This window comes from Urocitellus parryii, chromosome 2, assembly GCF_045843805.1.
Source record: "Urocitellus parryii isolate mUroPar1 chromosome 2, mUroPar1.hap1, whole genome shotgun sequence".
NCBI classification, from domain to species: domain Eukaryota; kingdom Metazoa; phylum Chordata; class Mammalia; order Rodentia; family Sciuridae; genus Urocitellus; species Urocitellus parryii.
The window spans coordinates 86,652,148-86,675,831 of NC_135532.1; the positions used below are offsets into that span (position 1 = coordinate 86,652,148).

The window sequence follows — 23,684 nt, forward strand, 5'->3', positions numbered from 1 at the left end:
AAATCATGCCAAATCATCCTTCAAGTAACCTCAACTTAGCCCATCTAATGATTCCCTGACTTGACTCATATATAATTTCCCAGTGATGGTGATGAGTGTCTTGTGTTTATGTAACTTTCTTTCAGAGGAGGTCAGAACTCCTTAGAATCAATTAAGTCACTCATAAGAACACATATTTACATATGCTCTAATATAGCAGGTGGCTTATCTTAGATAATATCAATTACTACAGCCCTTATTCTTCTACCAGCTCTGACGCATCTGGTAGACAAGCTGTGGTTCACAGCTATAGATATGGTGTTCTTGTTATGTCACTGTTTCTTTTTGTAATTTGGGCAAAACTACTTTTGGAGAGGAAAGCACAAGTCTCGCAAAATTGTATGAATTGTGACAGTTTGCAGAAAATTTTTACCAAAGTTGTAGTTATTAAAGTTTACAGGTCATCTATTCTTGAGCCCAGGAAACTTTGTAATTAACTAATAGAAAAGCCAATAAAAAAGCTTAGATTCCCATTCTCTTCAAGAATCATAAAACCACAGTACATTCTGATACACAGGCAGTGTTTCAAAAGGATATTTTTTTAACAACATACTGTGGTTACAAAGTATAGTATGAGCTCTTAGGAGAAACTGTGGTAAAATTTTGATAGCAACATATTATTAATGTGATTATTATACTTATTCTGAAGTCCTTGAGTAGAAGATTGAATAAAACACATCCGATGGAAAATTTACCACTCTAGCAATTTTACTGGAACACTGAGGTCCCTTTACAAAGGACCTTAAAAATGGAACTTATATAAAAAGATGAGTTCAAGGAAATGTCATTCCTTCAAAATACATGTCCTTAAGTTGCCATTCTGTAAGTAAATTAGTTTTACTCACTTGCTCTTTCTCCTTCCATTTTTACATCAAGTACTGTAAACCTGTATGCTAATGATCACCAGTTATATAAATTATAAAATAACGAACCATTATGTGACAAACAAATAGCAGTGATGGTAGCTGGTAACTAATGTCAGAGATTATATTCTATTTACTGTTCCCAAAGTGTGAACTCCTAAGAGGACTTTTGGAAATAAGTTATCATTTGGGAGGTTAATCACATGCTAAAAGCAATCCTTGGGAGAAAACATGATTTGGGTACTACAACTTCTTACATTGCAAAAAGTCTTGGAAGTATTATAAATTCAAGTCAAAATTACACAAGGCTATGAATTACATTATCATTAGATCTACTGAATTCTAAGAGCTGATCCATTTTCAAAGTGGCAGAAGCAACAATTCTTGCATTTTCAAGATATTTTCTTGTCTGTCAATTTGCCATTAATGGTTAATTCTTAGCTTCGGTAATTTAGCCAAGAAACAGCTTCATTTTCCCGACTATGCCTTCACACACTTCCTTGACAATGAGCACTTAGTCCCTCTCATACACACCATATAATTTGTGCTATCACAAAGAAGTACTACATTCAGCAAATTATAGTAAGTTGAGCAAAAACTACATTTATTGTCTCTAATATCAGTAAATTTTATTATGTTGTGAAGTAGAAAAAATTCAGATGATCCAAGACAAAAGAGAGAAAAATTTAAACATTTTAAAAGGCTGAGTGCGGTGGTATAAGATGAACAAATGAGGTGTTGGTGACTTTAAAATCACAGGCATCCATTTCTGTTCAGCTTTCAGGTCAAGATTAGGGGCTATACCTCTATAGAGATTTCTAATATTGGATAACATTTATTATGATTTTTTTCGGGGAAAGGTGGTTTTGATCCTTGAATTAATATATTGGGTCCATTTCTTGCTTACTGATAACAATTTAGGTCCAAAATCTGGGTTACCCTCAAAAATTTATCAAAGCAAATATTTATGTTTAAGGCCTGGAAAATAAAACATTGAAGTTTTTCTCTCTAATATTTCAGATTTAAGTTGAGGAAATAAAATTAAGGAAGTCAAAGTAATAATCATTTCTTTTTTGTATATGCACATACATGTATATGAAATTTTATTAATGTAAACTAAATTCAAATATTCAAATTGTAAATGAATTTTTTTCAGCCTTAATCTGTGAACCTTTCCATTTTCTTACCCAGGAAAAAATATGATAACTCTTATAATCTGGGCAATATCCTCATTCTGCTCAGCCACTTGAAGCCATCTCAGGGGCTGTTTTTATGCCACCTCATCAGCACTATTCTAGGAAGGAACATGCACAGGCTGGGATTTACTACCTCCCCTCTACTGCTCTGGGTAGATTTCAAGGATTTTGCTTTCTTGCTATAGCTTTGATTCTTTGCATTGCTGAGGAACAGTGCCCAGAGCTTAATCGATGGTAGATGATTCATTTTCTCTATGGAGCCAAGCTGTTCTTTCCCATCTTGATTATTTTTGAGGTAACCAAAGCAGACTCTGACCTGCTACTTTTTCTTTTTTTTTTTCTCCTTTCCTTCCTCTTTCTTTTCTTTTTCTTTTCTTTTCTTTTCTATTTTTTTTTTTTTTGGAGATTCATGGAAAAGTTCAGTTGGATGGAATGAAGCCCTCTGTTTCTTCTTTCACAGACACAGGCTCATCATTCCTACACCTCCAGATCATCATTTTGAGTAAAATATCTTTTTTAAAAGAGTAGACCCAAAATCTCACTAAAACTTTGCATTTGGATTTAACTTAATTACAAACTTTATGTTTAGTCCATGTTTCTAAAATATATAACTGATTCCGAACCACTGAACTTAAATTGATATCAAGCACTGACATACCTTCTAAGTGAATGTAAGCAAAGAACACCAGTGCTACTTTGCATCCCCTTAACCCAATATAACAAAAAAATACAAAGCCACACAGAGAAAAGAGCAGTCATAGTTTGATGTTGTCCAGTGAATATCTCTCAGCTTCAGAATGCTTCCACTTCCTTTAGTTCCAGCCCTTGGCTGTGATCCACTCTGAGAAAGTCAATTCCTCTGTTAAACCTTGCACGTAATGAGACAGGATCATCAACAGCCGGGGGAGTCAAGGATCCAGATCCATCCACAGACAAGGTGAAAAGGCAAGCTACAGTATCTCGGTTCCAATACTCACCTTAGAGTCATGCGATGAGATATTATTCACAGGCACTAAGGCCAATGCTCTTAGAAGAAAGACACTGGATGCAACTGTCTGGAGAGTCGCTTATACTCACATATTATACTCTTTGCCTCACGTCCCACAGTGTGGCTTCATAGCCTTCACCTCCAAAGCCATTGCTGCAGGAGATATACATGTGTCCATCCATGCTGACTTCACAGTGGTTGTGAGTGTGCTTTTTTGTGGGAAACCTGTGAGCCAACCACAAACCCCTAACCATTCCATAGTCAGATGGTTTATTTTCAGAGGACGGGAATGTATGTAAGGATCCAGCCAGCACAGGTCAGTGACAGGTTCCTGGAAGTAGATGCTTTTTCCATACACTGTCCACTTTCCACATCCCACAGGAGCAAGGTGGTGTCCCAAGAGTCAGTGCAAAGCTTTGACATGTCTAGGTTTATAGGAAACCCAGCCACCAAAATTGTAAGGTGGGATAGCTGCTGCCTTACCTGTGAGGAATCATGTAAGTCCTACAACAGGACCATTTTGAGAGGCACTGAAGAACTGATGTGACTGGGGAATACAGGATACCTTGGTGATTTCACGTTCACGTCCTTTGAACCTTTCCACCACTTTTCCAGTTTTTCAATTAAAGACCATGACTATCTGTTTTTATAAGTTCTGGGTTTGAGCTTGCTCTGCATTTCCCCCCTTCATGGCACAAAACCTACAGGAAGCCTGAGGAGGAGGAGTTTATTTCAGATGGCATCTGAGCAGCAGCATTCCAGGTAATTGATGGAAGTTGTATCCCCCCCCCCCCCGCCACACACACACCAAAAGGATCTTCTTGGTTAGTTTCTAGATGTAATTATTTATAATATTTACCCTTTGGAAAATAATTCAGGCAGCCACTTCCTAATCTCCATGGGCTTGTGGGGCTGGCACTAAGGGCCCTGGAAATGCAGAGCTACAGAACATCCACAGCCTCCACTCTCTCCCATACCTCCTCCCCTAGCCAGCAGTAATTTTTTTTTCTAATGGGAAAACATATTATTATCTTATGGTACAGAAATATGCAAACCAAAATTAGAATCACAGTCCCCTTAAATGTTCAAGTCCCAATTTACCAGGGGGATCAGACATTGTAGTAATATGTCACTATGTCATAAGATAATTTACATGGCTCAGAAAGTCAATCAATAGGAAGATGCAGTACAAGTCTTTTTTTTTCTTTTTTTATGAATCAGAAGTCCAAATTTAACTGAATCATTGGATTACTATCTAGTAATCTAAGGATTAAATTCCACCTTAAGATGATGGAGTGAAGGAAGAGTGCAGACTTAAGAAGCATATCTAGACATTCAATTTGTCTTTATTTTCTGTAAAGCAAATCTAGCAGAAGAGCTAATGGACGTAGAAGTCACATTTTAATTTCCAGTCCATGATGGCTTCTCAAAGTTCTCAGCTCACTTGATAGTTGTCTTCTTGAAAGCTGTTTTAAATAAACCTAAGTCAAGAATGAAAAGAATATGTCTCATATTGTAGAGAAGATCTGTTTTAAGCTGAGACTTCCTTGGTCAATTTAATCTTGATATTTTTATTTTGTTTTTAGGAAACATGTATTAAAAGTCCATATCTCTTTAGCTAGGTTATATAAAAAAACCTGTGCTGGGCCTTGATCTTGGAATTTCTTCCATCAGTGAGGTTACACTGTAATGAGTGAAAGTGAAGAAGAGATCAACACACAGTGTGGCAGGTACTGTAATAAAAGCAGTACAGATCTAGAGGATCATGGATAGACAAATAAGGTAACATATAAGCTCCAACCCTAGAGACGAATAGAAAACATGACAATGATTTCAGCTTTTTTGTTAGAAGACAGATAATGCGAAATGAGCAACTAGAAACATGGAAAATTCCTAACTAAACAAATTCTTAATAGAAAAGGCACAGAGAAGTGGGTGAACTAGGAAGGTAAGTAGAGATTTGATCATTGCAGATCTTGTAACCTCTGGTACAAAGTTGAGACATTTTTCTAAAACTTTGTAGATCTGCTAAGGTTTTTGTTTTGAATGACAGATAAAATTTTACATATTTACCATATTCACATATGTTTAAAAGTATATATACATAGTGGAATAATTAAATTTAGTTAATTAACATATGCATTACCTCAGTATCGTTTTTTGTGGTAAGAGAGTTTATGTTCACTTTGTAAGCAATTTTCAAGCTACAAATATTATTAATACTGTTAAAGTTCTTTAGGCAGTGGAGTAACCTGATGAGATTTGTTGTTTTTAAAAGATAATTCCTTATGCTGTGGAAAAATTAATTGGATGAGAGAAAAACCAAAGCATTTGCGTATTGGTAATTGCAGTATTTTAGGAGAGAGATAAATGATGGTAGTCTGAGGAAAAAGACAATGAAGGATAGGAAAAATGAATGGATTTGAATCCTATTACGCAGGTAGACTTGGAATGAGCCTGTGATGGATTGGATGCAGAGTATGAAGGTGAGAGAAAATTCAAAAGTAATGCTCAGATTTCTGGTCTCAGAAACATTATTAATATAAAATGGCCACTGTTAGTTAATCATGGTAACTATAAACACATTTTGAAGGTATAATAAATCTACTGAATATTAAAATTTCATAATAGATTCAGAATGTTCTTTAACAGTATCCACATTTTAAAAATAGACATCTTTATTTAATACTTCATACAAATTTGTAATCTCTCTCACACACAAACATACGCACACACACACACACACACATACACACTCACACACACAAATTTCAAGAAGGACAACAGGGTATTATCCTCTCAAGTGCTTTAAAACCAAACAACAAAAAGATTGCTTTTCATTCCATTTTTATAGTCAACTAAATTTTCCAGAGTAAATAAAACTATCCTGGCAAATGTAGTCAGATTTTCTGTGTATTTTAATTTCACAATTGGACTATTTTTGTTCTTGAAGATTTTTCCAAGAATAAAAAAAATAGGAGATTTATTCTTAAGAATAAATTCAATATTAAATAACCTTTCTTTGTTTTTATATGACATCTTATTATATCATATAGTAAACATAAGAGTAGGGTTATATAATAACTAGGTCCCCCTTATATTATAAGCTCCCAGTAAGTCAAAGCTTCTCATTTACCTTTGCATTTCTAGTATTAAACAAGGTTCTGGTAAAAAAAATAAGTGTTCAAATATAAGTATTGAAATAAACCTAATTATATAAAAATGGTATTTTAAAGCCACATTATATTATTAATTACAAAAGATCCATATTTTATGTAACAATTCAAAATAACACAGGAAAATTTCAAATTCTAGTAAGAAATTTGTAGATAAAATCTTAATAGAATTTTTGAATAGCAACAAAACTTTGTAGTCCTCTAGACCCCAGATTTCTTTATTCAAAACTCATTGATGCCTTTTGAGGCTTCCAACTTTTTTATTGCTTTTCCATAGGTAAAGACAACAAGAAGTAATCTCATACATTACTGGAAAAACCCTCTTCTTGAACTTGGTTACTACTAATGAGCCAAAGTATTTCCCCATACAAATGCTACCCAGAAGTGTGATACAGTGCTTTACTTTCACACTAAAGCTCTTTTTACCCCAAAGCTCTTTTCACCCCCTCAGGTCTTTTTAATGTTTTACCGACATTTAATCAACTAATATTTCCATGTCTTTTTTATATTTGCTAATGTCAGTATCAGTATACTGTATTCTAAACAGACAGATGTGTGTGTTCATGAGATAACACATGTGTGACACATGTGCTATCATAGAACATCACCTACACCACTCTCTCTTTTGTAAAATTTTAAAATTTGCAAAGCACTTTCTGTTTTTCTTATATTCTATATTGTCCAGACTCTAGTTACAGATAAAAATGGTCCACAGAACAATACCAAACCAAAGCTACTCCAGGGTACTTGTATTCTAGTGTGTTTGAGTACAAGTTACTTATCCAAATATACCATGTGAATTCACTGCTATCAGTCTTTGCAAAATAGTAATAGATATAATTTGTGTGGCCAAAAATATATATATTTGTATATGAGATTGTCCTTAATTTCTCAATTGTAAAAACAAATATTTCAAATATATGAATTGAGAAATGATCATAAAGTCACTTTAAAATATGTTTCTTTGTAGTGTATCATCAGTGGGGATAATGAAAGTTGTTAAGTACTTGCTACATTCTAATTATAAAGAACTTTTGATTAATTTGTTTTGAGTATTTTTTCTATATTCAAATATTTCCATGTTTATTTAGGTGTGAAATCCCACCAAACTGGGTCTTTCTCACCATATATTGGAGTGTCTCTCTAGAGAAGGTTCTATTTATATATTAATCTTACACTATTTGTTCATATGCTTTAAAAATGTTTGACAGTCCCTACTTAGAATTTCAAATATGGTAAACTCAAATTTTATAATAAATTATGAAATCTTGTCAAAACTGTTTTATGAAATATGGAGCCAATTTTTTCCCCTGTTTCTCATAGTAGGAGGGTAAAATCCTGCATGTCAACCACCAACAAGTAGCCAAAACCCAATTATTTGATTTCTTGCTAGAAATCAGAGTTTTTTTACTTATGATTTTGAATTCAACAGATCCATAGAGAAATATGCCTCCTCAAACATGCACACACTTATAAATATACAAAACACTTTATATTCATACTCTTAATACTCAATGGGCAGGTGCACATGTGCAGTTAACATTTGAGTAAGGAAGAGTATTTTTCCCTTCGAAAATTGCTTGGAAGAAACCTTCTAAATGCCATAAAAATAGTTATTTAAGGAGAGAACAAAAAATCTTAACAATCTCTTGGTGTCTCTTTTAAGTATTTGTTGTTTCCTCAATTACATGGCTATAATTTAAGTAGTTCATTCATTAAATCAGTAATACCACTTTACATCCTCTTTCTTTAGTAATACATTACTTCTCTTTCTACTTTCAGCTCCTTGTAATACAATGGTCTAGGACAGAATTCCTGAGAGAATATTGATGGCTAAGCCAATGTTGTGAAGATATACTATGACTTTGGCTTCATCTGATATATTTTCACAGCTTTCCCATCATATATTTTTAAGGTTAACATAAAAGTATCTTGGATGGAAATGACAGAAATGGCACCACATTTTTGTACAGGTGAAATCTTCAGAAAAAAAGAGAAAATGAAAAGATTAAAGAAAAGAGACAAGGACACATGATCACATCAAAGGTTGTGGAAGACCAGGGAGGGAAAAAAAACTTCCATAATAATTTAAATGGAAGCTTAGTACTGCAAAGAGATTGAAATTCTAAAGTTCTGGCATAGTAGAAGAAAAACTGACATTTACAGACTTTATCACAGAAGGTTTTAGTAGCAATCTCTTGACTTCAACCTAGCTTCATTATTACATTGTGACTGCACATTTAATTTCTTCTGAGTAATCAATGTAGATATGTGTGTGAAAAGTGTATATTGAAAAAATATGATTAAATAAGCACGAATATGAATAGAGATTCATAAACAGGAACACCTCCAGATTTGTGGTGTTAGGGTTAGTTCTCTTTTATATAATGCTAAGTGATAATATTACCTTTAAAAGGATTTATCCTAAGTCTATCAAAAATAAAGCGGGCTTAAGTAAATGTGGATAAATTCCATATATATTATTATAACTAACTGTTATATTTCATAGCAAAAAACAAAAGTAAAAACATACTTCTACACTTTAGATCCCCATATTTAACTTGATTAGTGTTGCATTTTGCATTTAGACTATTTTCAGTCCAATTTTATGGTTTAAAGTGTTTTACAATGTAATGTACTACTTGTCATTAGGAACTTGTCATTGAGGAATAAGTGAAAGGCCAATGGAAATAATATTAAAGAAGAAAACAAATTTAAAGAATGCCTCGTGCCTCACTTGATTAAAAAAAAATTATCTGAAGTAGTACACTAATATAAAGGAACTGTATAGAAATTATGTGCCAATTTTTCATCCTATAGAGTTTTCTGGCAACTGCATATGAAAAGAATCTAGCTTACATAGATTCTAGATTAAAAAGATGAATGAATTATTAATAATATCTTTATTGGCAATTAAGTGTTCTGTATATTAGCTGAAGATAGCTAGGTGATTATTTAAAAACCTGAAAATATCAAGGTGATACATAAGTGATTTAGCATTTTTAGTTTGATATTTTAATTTGTTTAAAAGCTTTTATTAAATAACTTGATATATTTCTGTGATGAGAACAGTGTAGGATAGAAAGAGGATATTAAGAGAAAATTATCTGAAGGAGGAAACATTGACAATCTTTGAAGAACCAGAAATATCATCTCAAAAAAGAAGAAAAAGAATGTCAGTGAGATTAGAATTACTTATCCCTAAATGAAAATATTGCAATTGACCCATAGATTCCTTATGACAAAGAAAGTTTTCTTACAAAGATGTACAAAATAAATCTAAAACTACTACTTGGATAAATATTAAGTGGTCAGGTATGTGCAAAAATATACAGTAGTAACAATATTATCAGAACAGAATAAATGTAAAGAGTACTTGCTCAAAAGCAATTTAGTAAAAACTGTGTGTTAGTCAGCCTTTCATCCCTGTGACCAAAATACCTGACAAAAACAACATAGAGGAAGAAAATTTTATTTGGGCTCACAGTTTCAGAAGTCTCAGTCCATGATGATGTGACTCCTTTGCTCCAGGCCTGAGTCAAGGAAACATAATGGAGGAAATACATAGTGGAGAAAAGCAACTCAGCTTATGACAACTGGGAAACAGTGAGAAGAAGAGAGAGAAAGAGGTGCCAGAGACAAGATATAGTAAATGGCCACACCCCCAGTGACTTACATCTTCCAAACACAAACCACCTACCCCAAAATTGCCACCCATAGTCCATTTAAATTGTTAACCCACTACATAGACTAATCTACTGATGAGGTTACAGTGCTCATAATTTCTGCATTAACAAATGAGATTTTAGGGGACATTTCTGCCCCAGTCCCCAAAGGCTTTGTATCAAAATGTAAGATACATTCAGTTCACCTGAAAGAGTCACCATAGTCTTAACAGTTCCATCATTGCCCAATGTTCAAGTCCAAAGGCTCCTTTAAGGCAAACTCTTGGTTACATGCCCATGTAAAGGATCAAAATCAATTTACATACAGCCAATATACAATGGTACAATACATTTCTATTCTGAAAAGGAGAAATAGAGCCATAGAGGAAAACAAAACCAAAACTCAGCCAGGCAAACATTAAGCCCTGTAATTCCACATCCAGCATCTGAGGAATATGGTAGTGACATGTGAGATCCAAAGGGCTTGGCAGTCCAGTTCATCCCTATTTCATATTTCATAATCTAGGAAGTATACTTTAATTTTCTATTTCTTAGATGAAAAATGTACACTTTGCTCTGCAGAATTATACATAGGTGGGTGGACCATTACATCTTTTTAATTAGGCATCTTTAAAATATTTGGAAATTAAATTATACATATAAAGACATAATATATACCATAAGTATGGACACACATATATTCAGGAAAATTTTTAAAATAAGTATTTCTTTGTAATTATCTTCATTTTGAATCATAAACAAAACTGAGAGAAATATTTATTTTTTAATTCATCAAAAAAGATGTAAGGTTCTTATTTTAATCAATTTTATTTTGTATTTTGCCCCTGTTTCACAGCAGTAGAGGTGTTTATATGCTTCTACCATTTTATATTTCTGTAATTGTTAAAAAAGAAATGATTGTAATACATTCATCTTCATATTTATACTTACTTTCCCTTAATTAATATAAGATAATAATAATTAATATGAGGTAGTAATAATTAATATTACTGTGATGAACTGATGAATGTCCACCAAGATATCAAGTAAAATCAGCATTCATCTAGATTCTTTCAGTACTCTGGTTAAAAATCAAAGTCAAGAAATTATGATCTCCCAGGCTGACTAAGGATGGCTACCACTCTTCTCATTCTTCCTTAAAATTACTGATTTTGCCACAGAATTAGCTTATGATTTTGTTATACTTTCAATAAATGGCAACCTCCTGTTTAAGATGTATAGCCTTGAGCAAAGATCAGAAGCTTCCATAATGCTGGAGTAATGTAGGATTCTGTTAGGCAGATCTGTCTCTTGCCTTATAGCAGGCACCAAAAAATCCCAATTTTTAAGGAACTTTCTAGCAGTGACTTGACTAAGTCTCGTACTAAACATAACAAAAACAGAAGCAGTAACAATGACAGGTCAAAAAACCCTGATGTCCAAGCAATGAGTGGAATTGGAATGACCATATGAATTCAGCAGAAATATGTAAGAACTCAGGGTCAATTTGATGTACTAGGTTGGAACGGGTCAATCAGTACAAGGAAATGGATGATCTATTTGGTTGATGATGCCTATAATAAGATAGGCATTCTCAACCCACTCAGTGTTGTTTGAGTAAAGTGAAGAGAGGCAAAAAACAGAAAATAGAAAGTGGAAAAAGCCTTGTGAACAAAACTCACAGTACAGCCAATGGTGGAAGCCTTGAGGAGACAGTGCGGGAACGTTTATCAGAACAGATTGAAGTAGCATATTTGAAACTAAATAGATATCAGTGATAAATGGGAATTACAAATGAAAACAAACATACTTTGGTAAGCAGATAAAAAAGTAGCCAGCGAAAAGACACTGAAGAAAGAAAAATTTATAGTCTACATGGGGACAAAAAGATCACAATTACTCTTTAATTCATGACCTGAGTTAAGTGTTACTCAGAACAGAAGACCACAGAGAGTTCTGCTCTGTGGACAGGTGAATCCTGATGTTCACACATGGATATCCATAGGATAAAATTGCTGTACATTTGTCTAAAATTTAGAATCACCTGAAAATCCTTTAAAACTTATGTATTCCAATTTCAGAGATTCTGATTTAATCAGACTGGTTGTTCCCAACCAGCCTCAGTGGCTCTGGGCTCAATCCAGTTCCAGGTGTTTCATAGTGACACTGAGCTACAACATGAAGTCAGTTCACAGAATCAGACTCCAGACCCAAACCAGCACCTGATCATCACCTGCACACATAGCTTAGAGGTCCACCCCAACACAGGCCTTCCCACTGTTTCTGGCACCTGGCCAAACTGCCTCAGGACTCCAGCAGTAAGTTTCCCTTTGTACCATGCCAAATGATCTGCCCCAAATCCCTGGGTGGCTGGATGGTGACAATTTCCTAGAAAGAGCTAGTCAGCAAAGACTAGAATAAGACCCTCTTTCGTCAAGTGTACAGAGATCAATGTAAAGCAACAAGAAACATGAAAAACCAAAGAGATATATCACCAAAAGAACTCAGAACAACAATCTCCCAACAGCAGGCCTTAAGTAAATGGAGATATATAAAATGCCTGGAAATAATTCAAAATATTCATTTTAAGAAATTTCAGTGAAATTAAAACAATAAATAATTCAGTGAAATCAGGAATCCAATCAATGACATAAGCCAAATTAGAAATTTTACAGAGATTGCAATTTTATATATCTTTAAATAGAATTCTTGGAACTAAAAAAATACAATGTATGCATATAATGAAAAATTCAACAAAGAGCATGAACAGCAGAATTAATCAAGTGGAAGAAAAACTCTGTGAATTTGAAGATAGGTTATTTGAAAATATATTTTTGAATGAGAGGAAAAGAAAAAAAATAAAAGGAGTAAAGAAAGCTTATGGGACTTATAGGACATCATCAAAAGAGCAAATGTTTCAGTCATAGAAGTCAATGAAGACAAAGACAAAGACAAAGGTATAAAAAAAAATTATTAAAAAAATAGTTGAAAAATTATCTAAATCCAGGGAAAATAAAAATATAAATTTCTAGTTATATGAAGGTCAAAGTTCTCCAACCAGATTCAACTGAAACAATATCAAAACATACAGTAATACAACTGTTAAAATATCTATAACAGAGAGAGGATTCTAAAAGCATCAATATAAAAGAAGCAAATAGCATTTGAGGGAGTTCCACTAAGGCTAGCAGTTGATATCTCAGCAGAAACAATGTAGGCCAGAAGATATATTCAAACTGCTAAAGTGCTAAAACCCTTCCTGCTAAGAATAAATTTTCCTTCCTAATTGAAGAAGTGATACAGACTTTCCCAGATGAACAAAAGCTCAGGGAGTTTAGCACTACCAGACTTGTCTTATAAGAAATGCTAGAGGAAGCCAGGTACATTGGTACATGCCTATAATTCCAGTGACTTGGGAGGATGAGGCTGAAGGATCACAAGTTAAAGCCTCAGGAAATTAGTGAGGACTTTTTTTTTTTTTTTTTTTTTTTTTAGTGAGGACTTTTGAGGTGCTGTCTCAAAATATAAAATTAAAAGGGATGGGGATGTGGTTCAGTGGCAAATCTCCCTGGATTCAACATCTAGAACAAAAAGTTTTTAAAAATAAAAACAAAACCAATCAACCAAACAACAACAACATCATCAACAACAACAACACTATAGAGAAAGTTCTTTAAAGAAGAAAAAAGGATGCTAATTAGGAACACAAAAACATAAGAGAATGTAAAACTCACTGGGGTAAACACATATAAAATTCAGAATGCTTTAATAGTGTAATGGCGGTGTGTAAATCACATGTATTTTAGTGCAAAGGTTGAAAGAAAAAAGTATTAGACTATAATAGCTATGGTAATTTGTTAAAGGATATGCAATAGAAAAAGATATAAATTGTCATATCAAAAATTTTAAATGTTGTAAGGAATAAGGTAAAACTGTTGAATTTTTGTATGTAATCAAAGTTAAGTTGTTAACCAATTTAAAATAGCATTTTATAAGTATGAGCCTCAGGGTTGCCACAAGACAGAAATTTATAGTAGATATGCAAATATATAAATAAAAAATTGAAGCATACCACAAGAGAAAAATTATCTAATCAAAAAGGAAGACAGAGAGCTGGGGATATAGCTCAGTTCGTGGAGTGCTAAGAGCCACAGCCAAGTAATATGATGCATGGCATTTTTGGTTGAAATGTGATGCCAGTGAGCCATTGAGATGATATGATTATGTTAAGATTTGCATTCATATGGATATTGGATTCCTGGAGAGTTCCCATTGGTTGGGGAAGTACAGTAGGAGGGAATTCCAGGGGAGGAACTTCCTCTGGGGTGCCAGGAAAACACTGTGTGGGTCCATCGGGATTGTTCCCGGGGACATACAGGGCATTGGCGGCATTTTCAAATAATAAAATTTGTTCCTGTTTGAGTGGCTCGTGATTTTGTGTCTACCAGACTGTGGCAGTGGAGTGCTTGCCTTGCATGCACAAGGCCCTGGGTTCATTCCCCAGCCCCCTGACCCCACACACACACACAAAAAGGAAGACAGAAAGAGAGGAAGAAAGAAACGAAGAATCTATTAAACAGGCAGGAAATAATGAACAAAATGGTAGGAATGAGTCCTTATCTATCAATTATTACCTGGAATCTAAATGGATTAATTTTATCAATTAAAAGATAGAGATTATGTGACTAGATGAAAAAGCAAAATGCAAGTATAATGCTGGCTGCAACAGACTCATTTGACTTCTAAGAGATGCACATAAACTAAAAGCAAAAGGATAGAATAAAGATATTCCATTGAAACAGAAAACAGAAAATAAGGAGGGGTAGCTAACTATACTTTTACTAGATAAAATAGAATTTAAGTTAAAAAATGTAAAATGAGAAAAGGAAGCTCATTATATAATGATGAAAGGGTCAATTCATTACAAATGTATCACAATTATAAATAAACACGTACCTAGCATTGCAGCACCTAAAAATATAAAGGAAATATTAATAAACCTGAAGAGATAGATTATACTACTCAATAATGTAGGAGAGTTTAATAATCTACTTTCAGCAATGGACAGGCCATACAGGCTGAAAATCAATAAGGAAACAGTAGATTTAAACTAGACTTTAGGTCAAACAGACCTAACTGGCATATACAGAACATTCCATCCAACAAAAGTAGAATACACATTCTTTTCAAATGCACACTGAACATTCTCCAGGACATACCAAAACCATAAAACAAGTTTAGGAAGACTGAAATCATACAAGTATCTTTTCCAACCACAATAGTATGAAACTACAGAAGAAATTTTTCAGAAAATTCACAAACACATGGAAATTAAGTAAAATATTCCTGAAACAACCACTGAATCAATGAAGAAATTAAAAGGGTAATTAAAAATGGCCTTGAGACAAACAAAAATAAAAACACAACAAATCAAAACTATGGGATTGTATAGCAAATGCTTTTTTAAGAGGAAAGTTTATGTTAATAAATACCACTTAAAAAAAGAAGCAAGACCTCAAATAAAAAAAAATCCAAATGAACTAGAGAAATATACCTATATCATCATACCTCAATGAACTAGAAAAATTACACTAAGCTCAAAGTTAGCACGAAAAAAAAAAAAGAACAAATATCAGAGCGGAAATTTTAAAAATAGAGACTAAGCAGGGCTCAGTGGCACACACCTGTAATCCCAGCAATTCAAAAAGCTGAGGCAGGAGGATTGCAAGTTCAAAGCTAGCTTCAGCAACTCAGGGAGGCCATAAATAACTTTTAAAAAATTAAAAGGGCTGGGGATATGCCTTAGTAGTTAAGCGCCCATGGGTTCATTCCCCAGTGCTGGAAAGAAAAATAAAAAAATAGAGACTAAAATGAAACATAAAAGAAGGATCCAAATGAGTTGTATTTTTTTAAAGATAAACAAAGTTGGCAAACCTTTAGTTAGACTAAGAAAAAAAGATTCAAATGACTAATACAAAATATGAATAAAAACTGATATACAGGGCTAGGATTGTGGCTCAGCAGTAGATCGCTCACCTAGCAGATGCAAGGCCCCAGGTTCAATCCTCTGCACCACATAAAAATGAATAATGAATAAATAAACAAAAAGATATTGTGTTCAAGTATGACTAAAAAATAAATATTTTTTTAAAAACTGATATACAAATGCAAGGATTATAAAAGACTACTTGTGAAAAATTTTATGATAACAAGTTGGATATCTTCGAAGAAATGGTTAAGTTCTTAGAGATAAAATCTACCAAGACGGAATCATGAAGAAATAGAAAATATGAACATGCCAATAACAAATAAGGAGATTGAGGCAGAAATTAAAAACAAAATACAAAACAAAACTCCCAATAAGGAAATACGTAGGTCCAGATGGCTTCACTAGTTCCACAAAACATTTAAAGAAGAACTAATACTAATCCTTTTAAACATTTCCTAAAAAACTAAACAAGAGACAGTGATGTATTATAAGAAAAGAAAATTATAGGCTGATATCCCTGATGAACATAAATGCAAAAATTCTTATAAAAATACTAACAAATGGAATTAAACAGCACATAAAAAGGATCATTCAACATGATAGATTAGGACATATCTCAGAATGCAAGGATGGTTCAACCTACAAATAATCTGCAAGTGTGATACATCATATTAACAGAATGAAGGAGGAAAAACATGATCATATCAGTGGATGCAGGTAAAGCATTTAGAAAAATTTGATATCCTTTTATGATGAAGACTCCCAACAAATTAGATATAGAAGGAATATATCACAACACAATAAATGCTGTTTTCCAAACCCACAGCTAATAGCATTCTCAATGGGGAAAAACTGAAAGCTTTCAGTTCAAGATAAGAAGCAAGACAATCATGCATACTGTCACAACTTCTATTCAATGTAGTACTGGAAGTCCTAGCCAGAGCAACTAGGCAATAAAAAGAAATAAAAGGTGTTCAAAGATTGGCATGGTGGTGCATGCCTGTGATTCCAGCTCCTTGGGAGCCTGAGACAGGAGGATCACAATTCCAAGGCCTACCTGGGATACATAGCACAGACAATTTCAAAATAAAAAATGAAATAAAAGGGTTGTGGGCATAGCTCAGTAGTAGAGTTCCCCTGGGTTTAATCCTCAGTACCAAAAAAAAAAAATGGGGGGAATTAAACCAGAAACTCTGCATCTAATAGAAGAAAAAGGGATCCTGGGTCCATGATTTATTTCCATGCTACCTTTCCAGTGTAGAAGCTGAAACCTTAAGGTCAAAGAGCCTTTCCCGCCCTCGATTTGAAAAATTTATGTCTGTATTCTGTGATTTTTCACCACTTTAATGTTGCAGCCATCCCATTTAAACCCAGTTTGGCATGTCTGTGTGGGTCATGGATGAGATCACACATTGCATTGCCCATGTTCATCTGTCAAGTTTTGGGTGTCCTCTTATTCTTCAAGAAAGAATTATACCCCTGTCTCCTGATACTTGTACATTTCTTTCTTACAATAATGATAAAATTGTTAATGTCAATAAACTGCATGGTCCCTAAGGGCAGAAACCATGCCTGTCCTTTCCATGCCTTCATTCCTGGGAACTGGATCAGTACTTGCCATGGAGAAGAGCAGACATTTATCAAATGAAGCCCTATATTTTTTGTTCTGCCACATAGCCATGATAGCCTGATATCCACATGCTCTATAAGTGTGGAGACAAAATAAAAAGTGTTTGAGGAGGGTAGATACTTACAATAATTTTTTCTACATAGCCACATAAGCCTCAGAGTTTAAATTGTTTAATTCCTAAACAATAGAGAGAGGGCCTGAGTTCCATTATGTATTTTATTTTCAACTATTTTACCTGCTGCTAGAGAAGTTGTCTGTTTTTTTCAGTTTATATCCTGGAAAAAGTAAGGTGATAAATATGGGCAATCATGTCAAAGTATGACTGTGGCCAGGTGCTAATGTTTTAAAATTGCTGATGATTTTTAGGGACACCACAAACTGGCACAATGTCGGAAGCATTTGGCAGTCATAACTGGCAGCAGAAATTAGTCAGTGGGGGTACTGTCCTCAGAAGGGATTATGTAGGTAATTTTCATGGAGAGCCATTAGTTCTTGTCACACAAGTGCAAGACTGGCCCCATTCTGCTTTTTGGCTCCCTGAGTCACTTTATAATCTCTCCCTCTTACATGTGCCACAATATCATATTTCATGCAGTGACCTCACCAAAGACAGAATAATGGAGCTCAGTTTCTAAAACTGTGGGCTAAATAATCTTCTTTTCTTCATGAGTTACCCAGGGTTAGATATTTTGTGATAACAATGGAAAGTAGAATAATACATTACTGAAGTCAGGCTCTTAAAAAGCTTTTCCAAATCCCAAACTGTACACTAAGAGGATTTGGGGGACTTTTATAAGCATAACTGAAGACAATCTTTTGGGAAAGAAAGGTATATTCATCCAGAAGGATATGGTACAATTTCACCTTAAATAAGTCAGCATCTTTGCTGGCTTTCTTAGCCATGGCAGCTATATTAAGAATGCCCATTTCTGTCTCTGCTGGGCTCTGACTGAGCAGTACTGTGCTGGTGGCACTCTCAAAGTAGTCCCTGTCCCAGGACTATCTTGGCACACATACATCTTAGATGACTGTCTGTTTCTACCTTTTTTTTTTCAATGACAGCAATGTTCAAAGAGGTTTTCATTTCTACTTCTCTGTATGAAAAAATGGAATGAAAAATATGAGGTTGACTTTATGGCAAGGAGTTTAATTGGCAAGTAACCATCTAAGAAAAAAAAATCTTCAAAAATTTATTTTCACAGAAATTTGATCAGATTTCCCACCATTAGAAAATCATGGTCTAGTGAAAAATACCAACAGTGCAGTTGCTAGTGTGCATATTTTAACTTATTTCTTACAATACACTAAGACATAGTACAGACTAAGCCATTGACTTGAACATTTGTTAACACTGCCATAAACAAAACATAAAGTGTACTTTTCTAGTCATTTTTCCCCTCAGGGATTCAAAATTTAAACTTGGGTTATAAAGAATGATAACATAAACTTCAGAAATATTTTCCTTACTTTTACTCACATGTAAACAAATACATAGAGAATGAAGTACTTTTCCCCCACAAGCACATTGTAAACTAAGATAGTACAAACAAGTACACAAGGATAAATCTTTGTGGTTGATCACGCCTGAGACTCAGATATAATTGTTTTGACTTACATTTGCATAAGCTAGGATTCATTTGATTTCGCAATTGTAACTTTTGTTTTATCACCTGTACTTTGAAAATTGTGTTCAAAGACATTTCAATGAGAGACATCTTAAGCTGCAGCAATATACATCTCCTAAGCATCTAAGAGTTTTGCAATTTTTAAAAAATAACAAAAACTGACTGATCCTGAAGAAAGGGAAAAAAAAGAGTAAGAGTCTTAGAAGGGAATGTTAATGCATGCATATTTTTGGTACATTGAAGATTCCAATGTGCTAATTCAAGTTTTGTTTACTTTCTGTATATAACAGGATTGCTGTGTTTGAGGGAAAAACAGAAGATATTTTCTGAGTGCCATAAACTACTTTTTCATGAAGTCTGCAATGCCATTATTATTAGTAGTAATTCTTATGCCTACCATCTGTGAATAGCTTCTTATATGAGGAAACTATTTTTGGTCAGCTGAAGGCCAAAAATAATGAGCTGGACTCCTGCCTTTGTCTATTGAGTCAAATGGCTGCAAATTAATAAAATCGATTGTTATTATTTTTGTTCCTAGGATAAATTTAAGAAAGGGAAAACAAGCAGTTGTTGGTGCTTTTCATAAATTTCCCACACAGAGAATGCATTTTCTCATAAGCTTAAAGGCTGACTGCACTTCATAATCAAACAATTATGAAAAGCTGTCAGTATATTTCTGTAGTTTAGCAGAAGGGACAAGTCAGAAGGAAGAAATTCCCAACATTTTCTAAAGTGATATAAATGCAGATACAAAATGTAGATGAAAGATGAAACTGCTCTCTATAGCTTCTGCCAGATTCCCGACTTTTTGGCATGCTGATTGAATTTGGACAACATAACCCACTCTGCAGAAGGAGAAAGACTGCTTGAGAGGATCACTTCCAAGCCTAGTTGCTAAAGAAAGTCCGCTACTTGGAGAGAGTTGACAGGCTGCAGCATGGCAGTCTTCCTTAGTTGAGGAGACAGAGCTGGGAATCTAGAGAACCACAAGGACAACTGTCCCCAAGGTAGATCAGAGAAGACTGCTGAACATGAACTCTGGGGTCTGAAGTAGGTGCCTCTTGAATTTCCAATGCAGGCTTATCAGCACCTGAGAGTAAATCACTTGAGGGCAGGAAATGAATCATCTGAAAAGTTTAGACAAAAATTATACAAAATGAAGAATAGTGCCTTATTGCACTTACCTGAGAAGACTTCAAATTATATGTAATAATAGGTAGAGTACCCAGAAGTGTCCTGGCTCAATAGTTGGAAAAAAATAGGCCTATCCTTGTCCTGCTAAGGAAGCATAAAAGCATAAACTGAAAAAAAAATAAAATTGCTTCAAAGTAACATATCAGAATCGTAGACAAAATTCAAGAATATATAGAGATATACTGAAAAAAAGTCAAAATTTATTACTCCACAGTGTTAGAAAACTCAATATGTCTAGGATCCAGTGACTCATAATGAGAAAAATCAAGCAACTGAAAGCAACACAAAAATATTAGAATTTAATTGTCTATGAATCATACGTGTATGAAGCTAAAGACAAGAATCATCTTGTTGAACAGAGACATGAAAGACATCACAGAACACCAAAATCAAATTTCAAGAGATGAAAACCACAATATTGTAGATATAAAGCACACTGGATGGAAATAAGGACAACTAAGTATTATAAAGATAAGCGAACTTGATACAGAAATAGATACACCCTAAATTAAGACACAGATTGAACAAAAAAGACTAAAAAATGTACAGATCCTCAGAGAGCTATGGGAAAACTTCAAGCAGTCAAATACAGGTGAAAATAGAATCATCAAAGATTGTAGAAAGAGAGAGAGAGAGAGAGAGAGAGAAAATGTATTTGAAAAATGAATGAAATTTTTCTAAACTTGGTAGAAAACTGTAAGCCCATAGACCTAAAAATCTTAACAAACTCCAAGTCTTTTAAAAGAAACATGAAGGAAACTGCAATGAATACCCACCACAATCAAATTGCTCAACCAGTAGAAATGATAAAATCTTAAACCAGTCGAAGAAAGACATGACATACAGGTGAATAGACATAAGAATTATTAAGAGATTTCATCTAGAAAACAATGTGAGAATAAAATGGAACACCACATTTAAAGTTCTGAAAGGGAAATAAAGTTGACATAAAACTCTATACCTAGCAAAAATATTTTTTCTCAAAGACAAAGCTTTTTTAAAGACACATATATTTTAGACATGAAAGAATTCATCATAAACACTACTGCACTATAAGTAATGTTAAAAGTCCTTTAAGTGGAAGGAATAAATTATCAGACAAAAATCTTTACTTATAGAAAGGAATAAATAGCACTAGAAATAGCTATATATGTAATATCTTTTTGTTGCTTATTTAAATTTCTGTAAAAATTAAAAATCTGTTTACATCCTAAAACATGATCAATGTATTGTAGCATTTATAACATTTGTAGGAGTCAAATGTATAACACTGATAACATAAAAGTCAGGAAGATACAAAGAGAAACATACTGTTGTATGTCTTAAACTATATGTTTAACATGGAAATATCTTGAAGGTTCACTGTCCTGAATTAAATATGTATACTATAAACTCTAAAGCAACCACTAAAATTACATAAAAGATTTGAAATTAAGAATCCAACAAAGAAGTTAAGATGGAAATAAATGCTCAATTATTCCAAGAAAAGGCAGAAAAGGAAGTATAGAAAGAACAGATGGGAAAAATAGAAAAAAAAAAGATGGTATATTTTTTACAGCCAACAATCTTAACATCACATTACATATGAATAATATAAACACTCCCCTCCTAATAGAGGTAGATATTGTATTTAAATTAAAAAAGCAAGACCTAATTTCATACTACCTACAAGTAACCATTTTAAATAAAACAGCATAAATTACAACAATGATCATTGTAATTATTGACATTCCTTTTAGAAGCTGTGAAATGTTATAACTTGTGTTCATGTAAATACAACCTTCTATCTCAATACAGAGACAATGACTTCAATGAAGTCTATTTACATTAAAAGAGACAAATCAGGTCATGATAGAAAATTCAATGTAATTTACAGTGTTAATACTAACCCAAATAAAATAGGAATGTTTATTTAGTAGCAGAAAAAGATTTCATAATGAAGAACATGATCAAAGACAAAGATGATTGTTTCATACTGATAAAGAAGTCATTGAGAGAATATAATATCCCTAAACATGTATGCACCTTGTAAGAGAGCTTAAAATATAAAAAGAAAAATACTGATAAGAATTGCAAGCAGGCACTGGTGATGCACTCTTCACTCTGCATTCTCTTCTACTTCCAGTTTGTTCCTAACTGTTAACACTTCTCATCTAAATTACAGCAATAAACTCCAAACCCACCATGTTTCTCCTCCTCCTCCTCCTCCTCCTCCTCCTCCTCCTCCTCCTCCTCCTCCTCTTCCTCCTCCTTCTTTTCTTTCTTCTTCTTCTTCTTCTTCTTCTTCTTCTTCTTCTTCTTCTTCTTCTTCTTCTTCTTCTCCTTCTCCTTCTCCTTCTCCTTCTCCTTCTCCTTCTCCTTCTCCTTCTCCTTCTCCTTCTCCTTCTCCTTCTCCTCCTTCTCCTTCTCCTTCTCCTTCTCCTTCTCCTTCTCCTTCTCCTTCTTTTTTCTTCTTATTCTATTCATACTATTGATTTAAAAAATTGGGGTCATTTAGCTTTTTTTTTTAACATTGCTCCTTCACCTCATTCTTTTTTACTGCTGCAAAATTTAAGCAATCCACTACTAAACACTATTTAGAGTATTCTCAATTTTTGGTTATTATAATGTTACAATGAATGTGAACACATATCCTTTACATCCTGAATCTATTACAAGATTTCCAAGAGGGGATTAATAGGAAGGGACAAACTTTTCAATTGTTTTAATTAAATGAAATGATACACGTAAGTATTTTTCTTGTGAAAGTTATCTAAAGTACACAAAATAGCCATGTAATGATCACCCACACGTATCACCAAGTCAAACCATAGATGAATTTGAAGCTTCTTATGTGCCACATGCTGATTCCATGGCAGGAATATTATGACAGTTATGGTTTATCAATATTTTGCTTCTATTTGATAAAGAAAATAAACATTATTTGTGTTTAAAAAACTCTGTACCTTCCCACAGGCTAACAGGCTATTTGTATCCCTTTTTATATAAATTGTGTATTCATTTTGTTTCTTCATCCTGCTAAGTTGACTGGGGTGTTTTTGTCTCTCAGCTATAGAAATTCTTTGCATATTAGTGATAGCAACCCACTGCTATTAGTTATGTTGCAAATAGTACTGTGTTTTCATGATATAATAAAGTTTTATATTTTAATGTAAATATCTTTTCTTTCTGGCCTTTTAAGTTGGTGATATCTTCTACAACACAAGTATAAGTTAGAATTTTACTATATATTATTTAGAATTATTTTTACTGGGGCTGTGATATAGCTCAGTTTTTAGAGTGTTTGCCTTCCATGAACAAGGCCCTGGGTTTAATCTCC

General features: G+C 33.7%; 1 pseudogene; it reads right to left on the reverse strand.

Moving 5' to 3' along the window:
* Nucleotides 1-2,890: 2,890 nt before the first annotated feature.
* On the reverse strand, nucleotides 2,891-3,843 carry LOC113178199 (WD repeat-containing protein 31 pseudogene; annotated as a pseudogene).
* Between the last annotated feature and the right edge of the window lie 19,841 nt (nucleotides 3,844-23,684).